We start from the raw sequence: 19,872 nt of genomic DNA, 5'->3' as shown, positions 1-19,872 counted from the left end.
TCTGTATCTTCACTCTCTGGTGATGTGAACAGTAATCTGTATCTTCACTCTGACGATGTGAACGGTGATCTGTATCTTCACTCTCTGGTGATGTGAACAGTAATCTGTATCTTCACTCTCTGACGATGTGAACGGTAATCTGTATCTTCACTCTCTGATGATGTGAACAGTAATCTGTATCTTCACTCTCTGATGATGTGAACAGTAATCTGTATCTTCACTCTGACGATGTGAACGGTGATCTGTATCTTCACTCTCTGACGATGTGAACAGTAATCTGTATCTTCACTCTCTGACGATGTGAACAGTAATCTGTATCTTCACTCTCTGATGATGTGAACAGTAATCTGTATCTTCACTCTCTGACGATGTGAACAGTAATCTGCATCTTCACTCTCTGACGATGTGAACAGTAATCTGTATCTTCACTCTCTGGCGATGTGAACAGTAATCTGTATCTTCACTCTGACGATGTGAACAGTAATCTGTATCTTCACTCTCTGACGATGTGAACAGTAATCTGTATCTTCACTCTGACGATGTGAACAGTAATCTGTATCTTCACTCTCTGGCGATGTGAACAGTAATCTGTATCTTCACTCTCTGGCGATGTGAACAGTAATCTGTATCTTCACTCTCTGACGATGTGAACAGTAATCTGTATCTTCACTCTCTTGCGATGTGAACAGTAATCTGTATCTTCACTCTCTGACGATGTGAACAGTAATCTGTATCTTCACTCTCTGACGATGTGAACGGTGATCTGTATCTTCACTCTCTGGTGATGTGAACAGTAATCTGTATCTTCACTCTGACGATGTGAACAGTAATCTGTATCTTCACTCTGACGATGTGAACGGTGATCTGTATCTTCACTCTCTGGTGATGTGAACAGTAATCTGTATCTTCACTCTCTGGCGATGTGAACAGTAATCTGTATCTTCACTCTCTGACGATGTGAACAGTAATCTGTATCTTCACTCTCTGGCGATGTGAACAGTAATCTGTATCTTCACTCTCTGACGATGTGAACAGTAATCTGTATCTTCACTCTCTGACGATGTGAACGGTGATCTGTATCTTCACTCTCTGGTGATGTGAACAGTAATCTGTATCTTCACTCTGACGATGTGAACAGTAATCTGTATCTTCACTCTGACGATATGAACGGTGATCTGTATCTTCACTCTCTGGTGATGTGAACAGTAATCTGTATCTTCACTCTCTGACGATGTGAACAGTAATCTGTATCTTCACTCTCTGACGATGTGAACGGTGATCTGTATCTTCACTCACTGGCGATGTGAACAGTAATCTATATCTTCACTCTCTGACGATGTGAACAGTAATCTGTATCTTCACTCTGGCGATGTGAACAGTAATCTGTATCTTCACTCTCTGATGATGTGAACAGTAATCTGTATCTTCACTCTCTGACGATGTGAACAGTAATCTGTATCTTCACTCTCTGACGATGTGAACAGTAATCTGTATCTTCACTCTCTGACGATGTGAACAGTAATCTGTATCTTCACTCTCTGGCGATGTGAACAGTAATCTGTATCTTCACTCTCTAATGATGTGAACAGTAATCTGTATCTTCACTCTGACGATGTGAACAGTAATCTGTATCTTCACTCTCTGGTGATGTGAACAGTAATCTGTATCTTCACTCTCTGACGATGTGAACAGTAATATGTATCTTCACTCTCTGATGATGTGAACAGTAATCTGTATCTTCACTCTCTGGCGATGTGAACAGTAATCTGTATCTTCACTCTCTGACGATGTGAACAGTAATCTGTATCTTCACTCTCTGACGATGTGAACAGTAATCTGTATCTTCACTCTCTGACGATGTGAACGGTAATCTGTATCTTCACTCTCTGATGATGTGAACAGTAATCTGTATCTTCACTCTCTGATGATGTGAACAGTAATCTGTATCTTCACTCTGACGATGTGAACGGTGATCTGTATCTTCACTCTCTGACGATGTGAACAGTAATCTGTATCTTCACTCTCTGACGATGTGAACAGTAATCTGTATCTTCACTCTCTGAAGATGTGAACAGTAATCTGTATCTTCACTCTCTGACGATGTGAACAGTAATCTGCATCTTCACTCTCTGACGATGTGAACAGTAATCTGTATCTTCACTCTCTGGCGATGTGAACAGTAATCTGTATCTTCACTCTGACGATGTGAACAGTAATCTGTATCTTCACTCTCTGACGATGTGAACAGTAATCTGTATCTTCACTCTGACGATGTGAACAGTAATCTGTATCTTCACTCTCTGGCGATGTGAACAGTAATCTGTATCTTCACTCTCTGGCGATGTGAACAGTAATCTGTATCTTCACTCTCTGGCGATGTGAACAGTAATCTGTATCTTCACTCTCTGGCGATGTGAACAGTAATCTGTATCTTCACTCTGACGATGTGAACGGTGATCTGTATCTTCACTCTCTGACGATGTGAACAGTAATCTGTATCTTCACTCTCTGAAGATGTGAACAGTAATCTGTATCTTCACTCTCTGACAATGTGAACAGTAATCTGTATCTTCACTCTCTGGCGATGTGAACAGTAATCTGTATCTTCACTCTCTGGCGATGTGAACAGTAATCTGTATCTTCACTCTGACGATGTGAACAGTAATCTGTATCTTTACTCTCTGGCGATGTGAATAGTAATCTGTATCTTCACTCTGACGATGTGAACAGTAATCTGTATATTTACTCTCTGGCGATGTGTACAGTAATCTGTATCTTCACTCTCTGACGATGTGAACAGTAATCTGTATCTTCACTCTCTGACGATGTGAACAGTAATCTGTATCTTCACTCACTGGCGATGTGAACAGTAATCTATATCTTCACTCTCTGACGATGTGAACAGTAATCTGTATCTTCACTCTGGCGATGTGAACAGTAATCTGTATCTTCACTCTCTGATGATGTGAACAGTAATCTGTATCTTCACTCTCTGACGATGTGAACAGTAATCTGTATCTTCACTCTCTGACGATGTGAACAGTAATCTGTATCTTCACTCTGGCGATGTGAATAGTAATCTGTATCTTCACTATCTGGCGATGTGAACAGTAATCTGTATCTTCACTCTCTGGCGATGTGAACAGTAATCTGTATCTTCACTCTCTGGCGATGTGAACAGTAATCTGTATCTTCACTCTCTGGCGATGTGAACAGTAATCTGTATCTTCACTCTGACGATGTGAACAGTAATCTGTATTTTTACTCTCTGGCGATGTGAATAGTAATCTGTATCTTCACTCTGACGATGTGAACAGTAATCTGTATATTTACTCTCTGGCGATGTGTACAGTAATCTGTATCTTCACTCTCTGACGATGTGAACAGTAATCTGTATCTTCACTCTCTGACGATGTGAACAGTAATCTGTATCTTCACTCACTGGCGATGTGAACAGTAATCTATATCTTCACTCTCTGACGATGTGAACAGTAATCTGTATCTTCACTCTGGCGATGTGAACAGTAATCTGTATCTTCACTCTCTGATGATGTGAACAGTAATCTGTATCTTCACTCTCTGACGATGTGAACAGTAATCTGTATCTTCACTCTCTGACGATGTGAACAGTAATCTGTATCTTCACTCTCTGGCGATGTGAACAGTAATCTGTATCTTCACTCTCTGGCGATGTGAACAGTAATCTGTATCTTCACTCTCTGACGATGTGAACAGTAATCTGTATCTTCACTCTCTGACGATGTGAACAGTAATCTGTATCTTCACTCTGACGATGTGAACAGTAATCTGTATCTTCACTCTCTGGCGATGTGAACAGTAATCTGTATCTTCACTCTCTGGCGATGTGAACAGTAATCTGTATCTTCACTCTCTGACGATGTGAACAGTAATCTGTATCTTCACTCTCTGACGATGTGAACAGTAATCTGTATCTTCACTCTGACGATGTGAACGGTGATCTGTATCTTCACTCTCTGGTGATGTGAACAGTAATCTGTATCTTCACTCTGACGATCTGAACGGTGTTCTGTATCTTCACTCTGACGATGTGAACAGTAATCTGTATCTTCACTCTGACGATGTGAACAGTAATCTGTATCTTCACTCTCTGGCGATGTGAACAGTAATCTGTATCTTCACTCTCTGACGATGTGAACAGTAATCTGTATCTTCACTCTCTGGCGATGTGAACAGTAATCTGTATCTTCACTCTCTGACGATGTGAACAGTAATCTGTATCTTCACTCTCTGGCGATGTGAACAGTAATCTGTATCTTCACTCTCTGACGATGTGAACAGTAATCTGTATCTTCACTCTCTGACGATGTGAACGGTGATCTGTATCTTCACTCTCTGGTGATGTGAACAGTAATCTGTATCTTCACTCTGACGATGTGAACAGTAATCTGTATCTTCACTCTGACGATATGAACGGTGATCTGTATCTTCACTCTCTGGTGATGTGAACAGTAATCTGTATCTTCACTCTCTGACGATGTGAACAGTAATCTGTATCTTCACTCTCTGACGATGTGAACGGTGATCTGTATCTTCACTCACTGGCGATGTGAACAGTAATCTATATCTTCACTCTCTGACGATGTGAACAGTAATCTGTATCTTCACTCTGGCGATGTGAACAGTAATCTGTATCTTCACTCTCTGATGATGTGAACAGTAATCTGTATCTTCACTCTCTGACGATGTGAACAGTAATCTGTATCTTCACTCTCTGACGATGTGAACAGTAATCTGTATCTTCACTCTCTGACGATGTGAACAGTAATCTGTATCTTCACTCTCTGGCGATGTGAACAGTAATCTGTATCTTCACTCTCTAATGATGTGAACAGTAATCTGTATCTTCACTCTGACGATGTGAACAGTAATCTGTATCTTCACTCTCTGGTGATGTGAACAGTAATCTGTATCTTCACTCTCTGACGATGTGAACAGTAATATGTATCTTCACTCTCTGATGATGTGAACAGTAATCTGTATCTTCACTCTCTGGCGATGTGAACAGTAATCTGTATCTTCACTCTCTGACGATGTGAACAGTAATCTGTATCTTCACTCTCTGACGATGTGAACAGTAATCTGTATCTTCACTCTCTGACGATGTGAACGGTAATCTGTATCTTCACTCTCTGATGATGTGAACAGTAATCTGTATCTTCACTCTCTGATGATGTGAACAGTAATCTGTATCTTCACTCTGACGATGTGAACGGTGATCTGTATCTTCACTCTCTGACGATGTGAACAGTAATCTGTATCTTCACTCTCTGACGATGTGAACAGTAATGTGTATCTTCACTCTCTGATGATGTGAACAGTAATCTGTATCTTCACTCTCTGACGATGTGAACAGTAATCTGCATCTTCACTCTCTGACGATGTGAACAGTAATCTGTATCTTCACTCTCTGGCGATGTGAACAGTAATCTGTATCTTCACTCTGACGATGTGAACAGTAATCTGTATCTTCACTCTCTGACGATGTGAACAGTAATCTGTATCTTCACTCTGACGATGTGAACAGTAATCTGTATCTTCACTCTCTGGCGATGTGAACAGTAATCTGTATCTTCACTCTCTGGCGATGTGAACAGTAATCTGTATCTTCACTCTCTGGCGATGTGAACAGTAATCTGTATCTTCACTCTCTGGCGATGTGAACAGTAATCTGTATCTTCACTCTGACGATGTGAACGGTGATCTGTATCTTCACTCTCTGACGATGTGAACAGTAATCTGTATCTTCACTCTCTGAAGATGTGAACAGTAATCTGTATCTTCACTCTCTGACGATGTGAACAGTAATCTGTATCTTCACTCTCTGGCGATGTGAACAGTAATCTGTATCTTCACTCTCTGGCGATGTGAACAGTAATCTGTATCTTCACTCTGACGATGTGAACAGTAATCTGTATCTTTACTCTCTGGCGATGTGAATAGTAATCTGTATCTTCACTCTGACGATGTGAACAGTAATCTGTATATTTACTCTCTGGCGATGTGTACAGTAATCTGTATCTTCACTCTCTGACGATGTGAACAGTAATCTGTATCTTCACTCTCTGACGATGTGAACAGTAATCTGTATCTTCACTCACTGGCGATGTGAACAGTAATCTATATCTTCACTCTCTGACGATGTGAACAGTAATCTGTATCTTCACTCTGGCGATGTGAACAGTAATCTGTATCTTCACTCTCTGATGATGTGAACAGTAATCTGTATCTTCACTCTCTGACGATGTGAACAGTAATCTGTATCTTCACTCTCTGACGATGTGAACAGTAATCTGTATCTTCACTCTCTGACGATGTGAACAGTAATCTGTATCTTCACTCTCTGGCGATGTGAACAGTAATCTGTATCTTCACTCTCTGGCGATGTGAACAGTAATCTGTATCTTCACTCTCTGACGATGTGAACAGTAATCTGTATCTTCACTCTCTGACGATGTGAACAGTAATCTGTATCTTCACTCTGACGATGTGAACAGTAATCTGTATCTTCACTCTCTGGCGATGTGAACAGTAATCTGTATCTTCACTCTCTGGCGATGTGAACAGTAATCTGTATCTTCACTCTCTGACGATGTGAACAGTAATCTGTATCTTCACTCTCTGACGATGTGAACAGTAATCTGTATCTTCACTCTGACGATGTGAACGGTGATCTGTATCTTCACTCTCTGGTGATGTGAACAGTAATCTGTATCTTCACTCTGACGATCTGAACGGTGTTCTGTATCTTCACTCTGACGATGTGAACAGTAATCTGTATCTTCACTCTGACGATGTGAACAGTAATCTGTATCTTCACTCTCTGGCGATGTGAACAGTAATCTGTATCTTCACTCTCTGACGATGTGAACAGTAATCTGTATCTTCACTCTCTGACGATGTGAACAGTAATCTGTATCTTCACTCTCTGGCGATGTGAACAGTAATCTGTATCTTCACTCTCTGACGATGTGAACAGTAATCTGTATCTTCACTCTCTGACGATGTGAACGGTGATCTGTATCTTCACTCTCTGGTGATGTGAACAGTAATCTGTATCTTCACTCTGACGATGTGAACAGTAATCTGTATCTTCACTCTGACGATGTGAACGGTGATCTGTATCTTCACTCTCTGGTGATGTGAACAGTAATCTGTATCTTCACTCTCTGACGATGTGAACAGTAATCTGTATCTTCACTCTCTGACGATGTGAACGGTGATCTGTATCTTCACTCTCTGGTGATGTGAACAGTAATCTGTATCTTCACTCTGACGATGTGAACGGTGATCTGTATCTTCACTCTCTGGTGATGTGAACAGTAATCTGTATCTTCACTCTCTGACGATGTGAACGGTAATCTGTATCTTCACTCTCTGATGATGTGAACAGTAATCTGTATCTTCACTCTCTGATGATGTGAACAGTAATCTGTATCTTCACTCTGACGATGTGAACGGTGATCTGTATCTTCACTCTCTGACGATGTGAACAGTAATCTGTATCTTCACTCTCTGACGATGTGAACAGTAATCTGTATCTTCACTCTCTGATGATGTGAACAGTAATCTGTATCTTCACTCTCTGACGATGTGAACAGTAATCTGCATCTTCACTCTCTGACGATGTGAACAGTAATCTGTATCTTCACTCTCTGGCGATGTGAACAGTAATCTGTATCTTCACTCTGACGATGTGAACAGTAATCTGTATCTTCACTCTCTGACGATGTGAACAGTAATCTGTATCTTCACTCTGACGATGTGAACAGTAATCTGTATCTTCACTCTCTGGCGATGTGAACAGTAATCTGTATCTTCACTCTCTGGCGATGTGAACAGTAATCTGTATCTTCACTCTCTGACGATGTGAACAGTAATCTGTATCTTCACTCTCTTGCGATGTGAAAAGTAATCTGTATCTTCACTCTCTGACGATGTGAACAGTAATCTGTATCTTCACTCTCTGACGATGTGAACGGTGATCTGTATCTTCACTCTCTGGTGATGTGAACAGTAATCTGTATCTTCACTCTGACGATGTGAACAGTAATCTGTATCTTCACTCTGACGATGTGAACGGTGATCTGTATCTTCACTCTCTGGTGATGTGAACAGTAATCTGTATCTTCACTCTCTGGCGATGTGAACAGTAATCTGTATCTTCACTCTCTGACGATGTGAACAGTAATCTGTATCTTCACTCTCTGGCGATGTGAACAGTAATCTGTATCTTCACTCTCTGACGATGTGAACAGTAATCTGTATCTTCACTCTCTGACGATGTGAACGGTGATCTGTATCTTCACTCTCTGGTGATGTGAACAGTAATCTGTATCTTCACTCTGACGATGTGAACAGTAATCTGTATCTTCACTCTGACGATATGAACGGTGATCTGTATCTTCACTCTCTGGTGATGTGAACAGTAATCTGTATCTTCACTCTCTGACGATGTGAACAGTAATCTGTATCTTCACTCTCTGACGATGTGAACGGTGATCTGTATCTTCACTCACTGGCGATGTGAACAGTAATCTATATCTTCACTCTCTGACGATGTGAACAGTAATCTGTATCTTCACTCTGGCGATGTGAACAGTAATCTGTATCTTCACTCTCTGATGATGTGAACAGTAATCTGTATCTTCACTCTCTGACGATGTGAACAGTAATCTGTATCTTCACTCTCTGACGATGTGAACAGTAATCTGTATCTTCACTCTCTGACGATGTGAACAGTAATCTGTATCTTCACTCTCTGGCGATGTGAACAGTAATCTGTATCTTCACTCTCTAATGATGTGAACAGTAATCTGTATCTTCACTCTGACGATGTGAACAGTAATCTGTATCTTCACTCTCTGGTGATGTGAACAGTAATCTGTATCTTCACTCTCTGACGATGTGAACAGTAATATGTATCTTCACTCTCTGATGATGTGAACAGTAATCTGTATCTTCACTCTCTGGCGATGTGAACAGTAATCTGTATCTTCACTCTCTGACGATGTGAACAGTAATCTGTATCTTCACTCTCTGACGATGTGAACAGTAATCTGTATCTTCACTCTCTGACGATGTGAACGGTAATCTGTATCTTCACTCTCTGATGATGTGAACAGTAATCTGTATCTTCACTCTCTGATGATGTGAACAGTAATCTGTATCTTCACTCTGACGATGTGAACGGTGATCTGTATCTTCACTCTCTGACGATGTGAACAGTAATCTGTATCTTCACTCTCTGACGATGTGAACAGTAATCTGTATCTTCACTCTCTGATGATGTGAACAGTAATCTGTATCTTCACTCTCTGACGATGTGAACAGTAATCTGCATCTTCACTCTCTGACGATGTGAACAGTAATCTGTATCTTCACTCTCTGGCGATGTGAACAGTAATCTGTATCTTCACTCTGACGATGTGAACAGTAATCTGTATCTTCACTCTCTGACGATGTGAACAGTAATCTGTATCTTCACTCTGGCGATGTGAACAGTAATCTGTATCTTCACTCTCTGACGATGTGAACGGTGATCTGTATCTTCACTCTCTGGTGATGTGAACAGTAATCTGTATCTTCACTCTGACGATGTGAACGGTGATCTGTATCTTCACTCTCTGACGATGTGAACAGTAATCTGTATCTTCACTCTCTGAAGATGTGAACAGTAATCTGTATCTTCACTCTCTGACGATGTGAACAGTAATCTGTATCTTCACTCTCTGACGATGTGAACGGTGATCTGTATCTTCACTCTCTGGTGATGTGAACAGTAATCTGTATCTTCACTCTGACGATGTGAACAGTAATCTGTATCTTCACTCTGACGATGTGAACGGTGATCTGTATCTTCACTCTCTGGTGATGTGAACAGTAATCTGTATCTTCACTCTCTGACGATGTGAACAGTAATCTGTATCTTCACTCTCTGACGATGTGAACGGTGATCTGTATCTTCACTCTCTGGTGATGTGAACAGTAATCTGTATCTTCACTCTGACGATGTGAACGGTGATCTGTATCTTCACTCTCTGGTGATGTGAACAGTAATCTGTATCTTCACTCTCTGACGATGTGAACGGTAATCTGTATCTTCACTCTCTGATGATGTGAACAGTAATCTGTATCTTCACTCTCTGATGATGTGAACAGTAATCTGTATCTTCACTCTGACGATGTGAACGGTGATCTGTATCTTCACTCTCTGACGATGTGAACAGTAATCTGTATCTTCACTCTCTGACGATGTGAACAGTAATCTGTATCTTCACTCTCTGATGATGTGAACAGTAATCTGTATCTTCACTCTCTGACGATGTGAACAGTAATCTGCATCTTCACTCTCTGACGATGTGAACAGTAATCTGTATCTTCACTCTCTGGCGATGTGAACAGTAATCTGTATCTTCACTCTGACGATGTGAACAGTAATCTGTATCTTCACTCTCTGACGATGTGAACAGTAATCTGTATCTTCACTCTGACGATGTGAACAGTAATCTGTATCTTCACTCTCTGGCGATGTGAACAGTAATCTGTATCTTCACTCTCTGGCGATGTGAACAGTAATCTGTATCTTCACTCTGGCGATGTGAACAGTAATCTGTATCTTCACTCTCTGGCGATGTGAACAGTAATCTGTATCTTCACTCTCTGGCGATGTGAACAGTAATCTGTATCTTCACTCTCTGATGATGTGAACAGTAATCTGTATCTTCACTCTGACGATGTGAACGGTGATCTGTATCTTCACTCTCTGACGATGTGAACAGTAATCTGTATCTTCACTCTCTGACGATGTGAACAGTAATCTGTATCTTCACTCTCTGAAGATGTGAACAGTAATCTGTATCTTCACTCTCTGACGATGTGAACAGTAATCTGTATCTTCACTCTCTGACGATGTGAACAGTAATCTGTATCTTCACTCTGACGATGTGAACAGTAATCTGTATCTTCACTCTCTGGCGATGTGAACAGTAATCTGTATCTTCACTCGCTGGCGATGTGAACAGTAATCTGTATCTTCACTCTGGCGATGTGAACAGTAATCTGTATCTTCACTCTCTGACGATGTGAACAGTAATCTGTATCTTCACTCTCTGATGATGTGAACAGTAATCTGTATCTTCACTCTCTGATGATGTGAACAGTAATCTGTATCTTCACTCTCTGACGATGTGAACAGTAATCTGCATCTTCACTCTCTGACGATGTGAACAGTAATCTGTATCTTCACTCTCTGACGATGTGAACAGTAATCTGTATCTTCACTCTCTGATGATGTGAACAGTAATCTGTATCTTCACTCTCTGACGATGTGAACAGTAATCTGCATCTTCACTCTCTGACGATGTGAACAGTAATCTGTATCTTCACTCTCTGGCGATGTGAACAGTAATCTGTATCTTCACTCTGACGATGTGAACAGTAATCTGTATCTTCACTCTCTGACGATGTGAACAGTAATCTGTATCTTCACTCTGACGATGTGAACAGTAATCTGTATCTTCACTCTCTGGCGATGTGAACAGTAATCTGTATCTTCACTCTCTGGCGATGTGAACAGTAATCTGTATCTTCACTCTGGCGATGTGAACAGTAATCTGTATCTTCACTCTCTGGCGATGTGAACAGTAATCTGTATCTTCACTCTCTGGCGATGTGAACAGTAATCTGTATCTTCACTCTCTGGTGATGTGAACAGTAATCTGTATCTTCACTCTGACGATGTGAACAGTAATCTGTATCTTCACTCTCTGACGATGTGAACAGTAATCTGTATCTTCACTCTGACGATGTGAACAGTAATCTGTATCTTCACTCTCTGACGATGTGAACAGTAATCTGTATCTTCACTCTGACGATGTGAACAGTAATCTGTATCTTCACTCTCTGGCGATGTGAACAGTAATCTGTATCTTCACTCTCTGGCGATGTGAACAGTAATCTGTATCTTCACTCTGGCGATGTGAACAGTAATCTGTATCTTCACTCTCTGGCGATGTGAACAGTAATCTGTATCTTCACTCTCTGGCGATGTGAACAGTAATCTGTATCTTCACTCTCTGGCGATGTGAACAGTAATCTGTATCTTCACTCTCTGACGATGTGAACAGTAATCTGTATCTTCACTCTCTGATGATGTGAACAGTAATCTGCATCTTCACTCTCTGACGATGTGAACAGTAATCTGCATCTTCACTCTCTGACGATGTGAACAGTAATCTGTATCTTCACTCTCTGGCGATGTGAACAGTAATCTGTATCTTCACTCTGACGATGTGAACAGTAATCTGTATCTTCACTCTCTGACGATGTGAACAGTAATCTGTATCTTCACTCTGACGATGTGAACAGTAATCTGTATCTTCACTCTCTGGCGATGTGAACAGTAATCTGTATCTTCACTCTCTGGCGATGTGAACAGTAATCTGTATCTTCACTCTGGCGATGTGAACAGTAATCTGTATCTTCACTCTCTGGCGATGTGAACAGTAATCTGTATCTTCACTCTCTGGCGATGTGAACAGTAATCTGTATCTTCACTCTCTGGTGATGTGAACAGTAATCTGTATCTTCACTCTGACGATGTGAACGGTGATCTGTATCTTCACTCTCTGACGATGTGAACAGTAATCTGTATCTTCACTCACTGACGATGTGAACAGTAATCTGTATCTTCACTCTCTGAAGATGTGAACAGTAATCTGTATCTTCACTCTCTGACGATGTGAACAGTAATCTGTATCTTCACTCTCTGACGATGTGAACAGTAATCTGTATCTTCACTCTGACGATGTGAACAGTAATCTGTATCTTCACTCTCTGGCGATGTGAACAGTAATCTGTATCTTCACTCGCTGGCGATGTGAACAGTAATCTGTATCTTCACTCTGGCGATGTGAACAGTAATCTGTATCTTCACTCTCTGGCGATGTGAACAGTAATCTGTATCTTCACTCTCTGGTGATGTGAACAGTAATCTGTATCTTCACTCTGACGATGTGAACGGTGATCTGTATCTTCACTCTCTGACGATGTGAACAGTAATCTGTATCTTCACTCTCTGACGATGTGAACAGTAATCTGTATCTTCACTCTCTGAAGATGTGAACAGTAATCTGTATCTTCACTCTCTGACGATGTGAACAGTAATCTGTATCTTCACTCTCTGGCGATGTGAACAGTAATCTGTATTTTCACTCTCTGACGATGTGAACAGTAATCTGTATCTTCACTCTCTGACGATGTGAACAGTAATCTGCATCTTCACTCTCTGACGATGTGAACAGTAATCTGTATCTTCACTCTCTGACGATGTGAACAGTAATCTGTATCTTCACTCTCTGACGATGTGAACAGTAATCTGTATCTTCACTCTGACGATGTGAACGGTGATCTGTATCTTCACTCTCTGGTGATGTGAACAGTAATCTGTATCTTCACTCTGACGATGTGAACGGTGATCTGTATCTTCACTCTGACGATGTGAACGGTAATCTGTATCTTCACTCTGACGATGTGAACAGTAATCTGTATCTTCACTCTCTGGCGATGTGAACAGTAATCTGTATCTTCACTCTCTGACGATGTGAACAGTAATCTGTATCTTCACTCTCTGGCGATGTGAACAGTAATCTGTATCTTCACTCTCTGACGATGTGAACAGTAATCTGTATCTTCACTCTCTGACGATGTGAACGGTGATCTGTATCTTCACTCTCTGGTGATATGAACAGTAATCTGTATCTTCACTCTGACGATGTGAACAGTAATCTGTATCTTCACTCTGACGATGTGAACGGTGATCTGTATCTTCACTCTCTGGTGATGTGAACAGTAATCTGTATCTTCACTCTCTGACGATGTGAACAGTAATCTGTATCTTCACTCTCTGGCGATGTGAACAGTAATCTGTATCTTCACTCTCTGACGATGTGAACAGTAATCTGTATCTTCACTCTGACGATGTGAACGGTGATCTGTATCTTCACTCTCTGGTGATGTGAACAGTAATCTGTATCTTCACTCTGACGATGTGAACGGTGATCTGTATCTTCACTCTGACGATGTGAACAGTAATCTGTATCTTCACTCTGACGATGTGAACAGTAATCTGTATCTTCACTCTCTGGCGATGTGAACAGTAATCTGTATCTTCACTCTCTGACGATGTGAACAGTAATCTGTATCTTCACTCTCTGGCGATGTGAACAGTAATCTGTATCTTCACTCTCTGACGATGTGAACAGTAATCTGTATCTTCACTCTCTGGCGATGTGAACAGTAATCTGTATCTTCACTCTCTGACGATGTGAACAGTAATCTGTATCTTCACTCTCTGACGATGTGAACGGTGATCTGTATCTTCACTCTCTGGTGATGTGAACAGTAATCTGTATCTTCACTCTGACGATGTGAACAGTAATCTGTATCTTCACTCTGACGATGTGAACGGTGATCTGTATCTTCACTCTCTGGTGATGTGAACAGTAATCTGTATCTTCACTCTCTGATGATGTGAACAGTAATCTGTATCTTCACTCTCTGACGATGTGAACGGTGATCTGTATCTTCACTCTCTGGTGATGTGAACAGTAATCTGTATCTTCACTCTGACGATGTGAACGGTGATCTGTATCTTCACTCTCTGGCGATGTGAACAGTAATCTGTATCTTCACTCTCTGACGATGTGAACAGTAATCTGTATCTTCACTCTCTGACGATGTGAACAGTAATCTGCATCTTCACTCTCTGACGATGTGAACAGTAATCTGTATCTTCACTCTCTGATGATGTGAACAGTAATCTGTATCTTCACTCTCTGGCGATGTGAACAGTAATCTGTATCTTCACTCTCTGATGATGTGAACAGTAATCTGTATCTTCACTCTCTGACGATGTGAACAGTAATCTGTATCTTCACTCTCTGACGATGTGAACGGTAATCTGTATCTTCACTCTCTGATGATGTGAACGGTAATCTGTATCTTCACTCTCTGATGATGTGAACAGTAATCTGTATCTTCACTCTCTGATGATGTGAACAGTAATCTGTATCTTCACTCTGACGATGTGAACGGTGATCTGTATCTTCACTCTCTGACGATGTGAACAGTAATCTGTATCTTCACTCTCTGACGATGTGAACAGTAATCTGTATCTTCACTCTCTGATGATGTGAACAGTAATCTGTATCTTCACTCTCTGACGATGTGAACAGTAATCTGTATCTTCACTCTGACGATGTGAACAGTAATCTGTATCTTCACTCTCTGACGATGTGAACAGTAATCTGTATCTTCACTCTCTGGCGATGTGAACAGTAATCTGTATCTTCACTCTCTGGCGATGTGAACAGTAATCTGTATCTTCACTCTGGCGATGTGAACAGTAATCTGTATCTTCACTCTCTGGCGATGTGAACAGTAATCTGTATCTTCACTCTCTGGTGATGTGAACAGTAATCTGTATCTTCACTCTGACGATGTGAACGGTGATCTGTATCTTCACTCTCTGACGATGTGAACAGTAATCTGTATCTTCACTCTCTGACGATGTGAACAGTAATCTGTATCTTCACTCTCTGATGATGTGAACAGTAATCTGTATCTTCACTCTCTGACGATGTGAACAGTAATCTGTATCTTCACTCTCTGACGATGTGAACAGTAATCTGCATCTTCACTCTCTGACGATGTGAACAGTAATCTGTATCTTCACTCTCTGACGATGTGAACAGTAATCTGTATCTTCACTCTGACGATGTGAACGGTGATCTGTATCTTCACTCTCTGGTGATGTGAACAGTAATCTGTATCTTCACTCTGACGATGTGAACGGTGATCTGTATCTTCACTCTGACGATGTGAACAGTAATCTGTATCTTCACTCTGACGATGTGAACGGTGATCTGTATCTTCACTCTCTGGTGATGTGAACAGTAATCTGTATCTTCACTCTCTGACAATGTGAACAGTAATCTGTATCTTCACTCTCTTACGATGTGAACGGTGATCTGTATCTTCACTCTCTGGTGATGTGAACAGTAATCTGTATCTTCACTCTCTGGTGATGTGAACAGTAATCTGTATCTTCACTCTCTGGTGATGTGAACAGTAATCTGTATCTTCACTCTGACGATGTGAACGGTGATCTGTATCTTCACTCTCTGGTGATGTGAACAGTAATCTGTATCTTCACTCTCTGGTGATGTGAACAGTAATCTGTATCTTCACTCTCTGACAATGTGAACAGTAATCTGTATCTTCACTCTCTTACGATGTGAACGGTGATCTATCTTCACTCTCTGGTGATGTGAACAGTAATCTGTATCTTCACTCTCTGGTGATGTGAACAGTAATCTGTATCTTCACTCTCTGGTGATGTGAACAGTAATCTGTATCTTCACTCTGACGATGTGAACGGTGATCTGTATCTTCACTCTCTGGTGATGTGAACAGTAATCTGTATCTTCACTCTCTGACGATGTGAACAGTAATCTGCATCTTCACTCTCTGACGATGTGAACAGTAATCTGTATCTTCACTCTCTGACGATGTGAACAGTAATCTGTATCTTCACTCTCTGATGATGTGAACAGTAATCTGTATCTTCACTCTCTGATGATGTGAACAGTAATCTGTATCTTCACTCTCTGGCGATGTGAACAGTAATCTGTATCTTCACTCTCTGATGATGTGAACAGTAATCTGTATCTTTACTCTCTGACGATGTGAACGGTAATCTGTATCTTCACTCTCTGATGATGTGAACAGTAATCTGTATCTTCACTCTCTGGTGATGTGAACAGTAATCTGTATCTTCACTCTCTGACGATGTGAACAGTAATCTGTATCTTCACTCTCTGACGATGTGAACAGTAATCTGTATCTTCACTCTCTGGCGATGTGAACAGTAATCTGTATCTTCACTCTCTGGCGATGTGAACAGTAATCTGTATCTTCACTCTGACGATGTGAACAGTAATCTGTATCTTCACTCTCTGACGATGTGAACAGTAATCTGTATCTTCACTCTCTGGCGATGTAAACAGTAATCTGTATCCTCACTCTCTGGTGATGTGAACAGTAATCTGTATCTTCACTCTGACGATGTGAACGGTGATCTGTATCTTCACTCTCTGGCGATGTGAACAGTAATCTGTATCTTCACTCTCTGATGATGTGAACAGTAATCTGCATCTTCACTCTCTGACGATGTGAACAGTAATCTGTATCTTCACTCTCTGACGATGTGAACAGTAATCTGCATCTTCACTCTCTGACGATGTGAACAGTAATCTGTATCTTCACTCTCTGATGATGTGAACAGTAATCTGCATCTTCACTCTCTGACGATGTGAACAGTAATCTGCATCTTCACTCTCTGACGATGTGAACAGTAATCTGTATCTTCACTCTCTGGCGATGTGAACAGTAATCTGTATCTTCACTCTCTGATGATGTGAACAGTAATCTACATCTTCACTCTCTGATGATGTGAACAGTAATCTGCATCTTCACTCTCTGACGATGTGAACAGTAATCTGCATCTTCACTCTCTGACGATGTGAACAGTAATCTGCATCTTCACTCTCTGGCGATGTGAACAGTAATCTGTATCTTCACTCTCTGGCGATGTGAACAGTAATCTGTATCTTCACTCTCTGATGATGTGAAGAGTAATCTGCATCTTCACTCTCTGACGATGTGAACAGTAATCTGTATCTTCACTCTCTGACGATGTGAACAGTAATCTGCATCTTCACTCTCTGACGATGTGAACAGTAATCTGTATCTTCACTCTCTGGCGATGTGAACAGTAATCTGCATCTTGCAATCTGCATTCCATTCTACCAGTTGGGCTTCAAAAAGTTTATGTTTAATATGTTTATATTTATATCCAACATGTGAAAAACATCTTTTTCATTTTAAAATAATGCTCCAGATCACTAGTAGTTCCTGCATAGTGACTAGGCAACACTTGAGTAATTAGTGATGCATAGTTACTTATGCATAGTTAATGACAGTTAATGACAAACCATTATTTTAAAGTGTATCCCAACAGTTGTATATGAAATTTATTTTTTAATAAACACTTTCTTATTCATATTTGATATTAAATTGTAAGAACGTACCTCAAAACATACAGCACAGCCTGGTGTCTGAAGGGAAAGTGAGTGTTTCTGTGTGAGTGTTTCCTCAAAAGCTGCTTCAAAAGATCACTGTTCACAAGGGAGGGGCGCGTGTTCAGTTCCTGCTCTGGGTGTTTTTCAATATTGAAGGATAATTACTAGTGCTTTCAATCAATAAAAAAAATTAAATGAATAAATAATCAATCACACATATTTCTACAACTAATTGCCATCTTTCTAAATTTGTAACTAGAATCGTTTAGAAAAATGTTGTCAGCTAAAGAGAAGCCTTAAATGTGTCCCTGCAGCTGGAGACCGAAGTAGAGAGAGATTAAAAAAAGAAAAAACAGTTGCAAAAATATAATAAAAAAAAAGTCTATGGTTAGGTTTTCCCTTAAAGCTGCAGTCCGTAGCTTTTTTGGGTTAAAAATTATCCAAAATAATTTTTTGAGCAAGTACATAACCAGCCAGTGTTCAAAACTATCCACTTGCCTTAGTTGCCTAATGTTTTTAATTCCAGTGGTACTGGTGGATTTCCGCGGGAAATTCGAGCATGTCTTTGCGTCATTACGTCACATCTGTCCACATAAAGAAGGAGTCTCGGCTAGTATGAGTGTGAGGATGTTGGAGGTGGAGATTTATAGCCTTTTCTCACAGCACTTGATATAATTAAACGTATCAATTTGATGGCGGATCCAGAAAGGTTCAAACGACAATCACCAGTGACAACTGGAGATTCACCCGTTGTAAAACACAAAAGACTTAGGACTTCAGAGAGGCTACAGAAAAAAAGAGACTGCGACCGGGGCCATGCAAAAACAAGGATAATATCGGAAGGGCATTAAATGTAGTCACGCAATGCTGATATTGTTAACATTAACAATTTGAGAACAAAGTATAATTTGCACGGTGTGAGGTGATATGATGAGCGATCGTTGGAATTAATCAGCGCGATTTACTGCAATGCTTTTTTCCCCTCAGTTGGTCAGAACAAAAGTGGATGTTAATTACTTGTTTAGATTACATTTTCCGGTGAAAATTCTTATGTTGTTCATATTTCCAAAAAGTAGAATCTGTGATTGCGAATGACAGTATCCGCACCACCAGCACAGTGATTGACAGCCAGCCGCACATTCTCCTCAAAACATTGGATTCATCCGCGCTGTGCCGTGCCGAGGCACAACCCACGTAAAGTTGATAATTCCACAGACCCCGCAAACTTCTGTGAAGTTTCAGAGGCACTTATTAAGAAACACCCTTGCTTAGCAGAAAAAGGATCCTTCAATGGGTGCTATGGGTGGACACAGAGACTTAAAATGAAGATGGGAAACCTACTCACACAGTTGAAAGGTCTTGGATGCCCTGAGTATTTGGTAAATTCTCTGAAAACGTCTCGGTTACGTATGGTAACCCTCGTTCCCTGAGTCCAGGGAACGGAGACGCCTCATCGGGGGAGTTCCCCTGACGAATTGGGATCACGCTAGGGAGACCAATTGCCTTCGAGTGAATTAAAACGAGCCAATGAACATTGGCATGCAACATTTGCATTCCGCAGCCCGCCTATCAACGCGGGTATAAAGCCCGGAAGCAAACATTGCATCATCGCTTTTCGCTGAGGAGCCGAACAGTGTCCAGCCCTCCACGAAGGTACAGCAACATGGCGACGGGACGAGGCGTCTCCGTT

Source organism: Scardinius erythrophthalmus, assembly GCF_964197995.2.
Source record: "Scardinius erythrophthalmus genome assembly, chromosome: 6".
Lineage (NCBI taxonomy): Eukaryota > Metazoa > Chordata > Actinopteri > Cypriniformes > Leuciscidae > Scardinius > Scardinius erythrophthalmus.
This window is presented reverse-complemented; position numbering follows the sequence as displayed.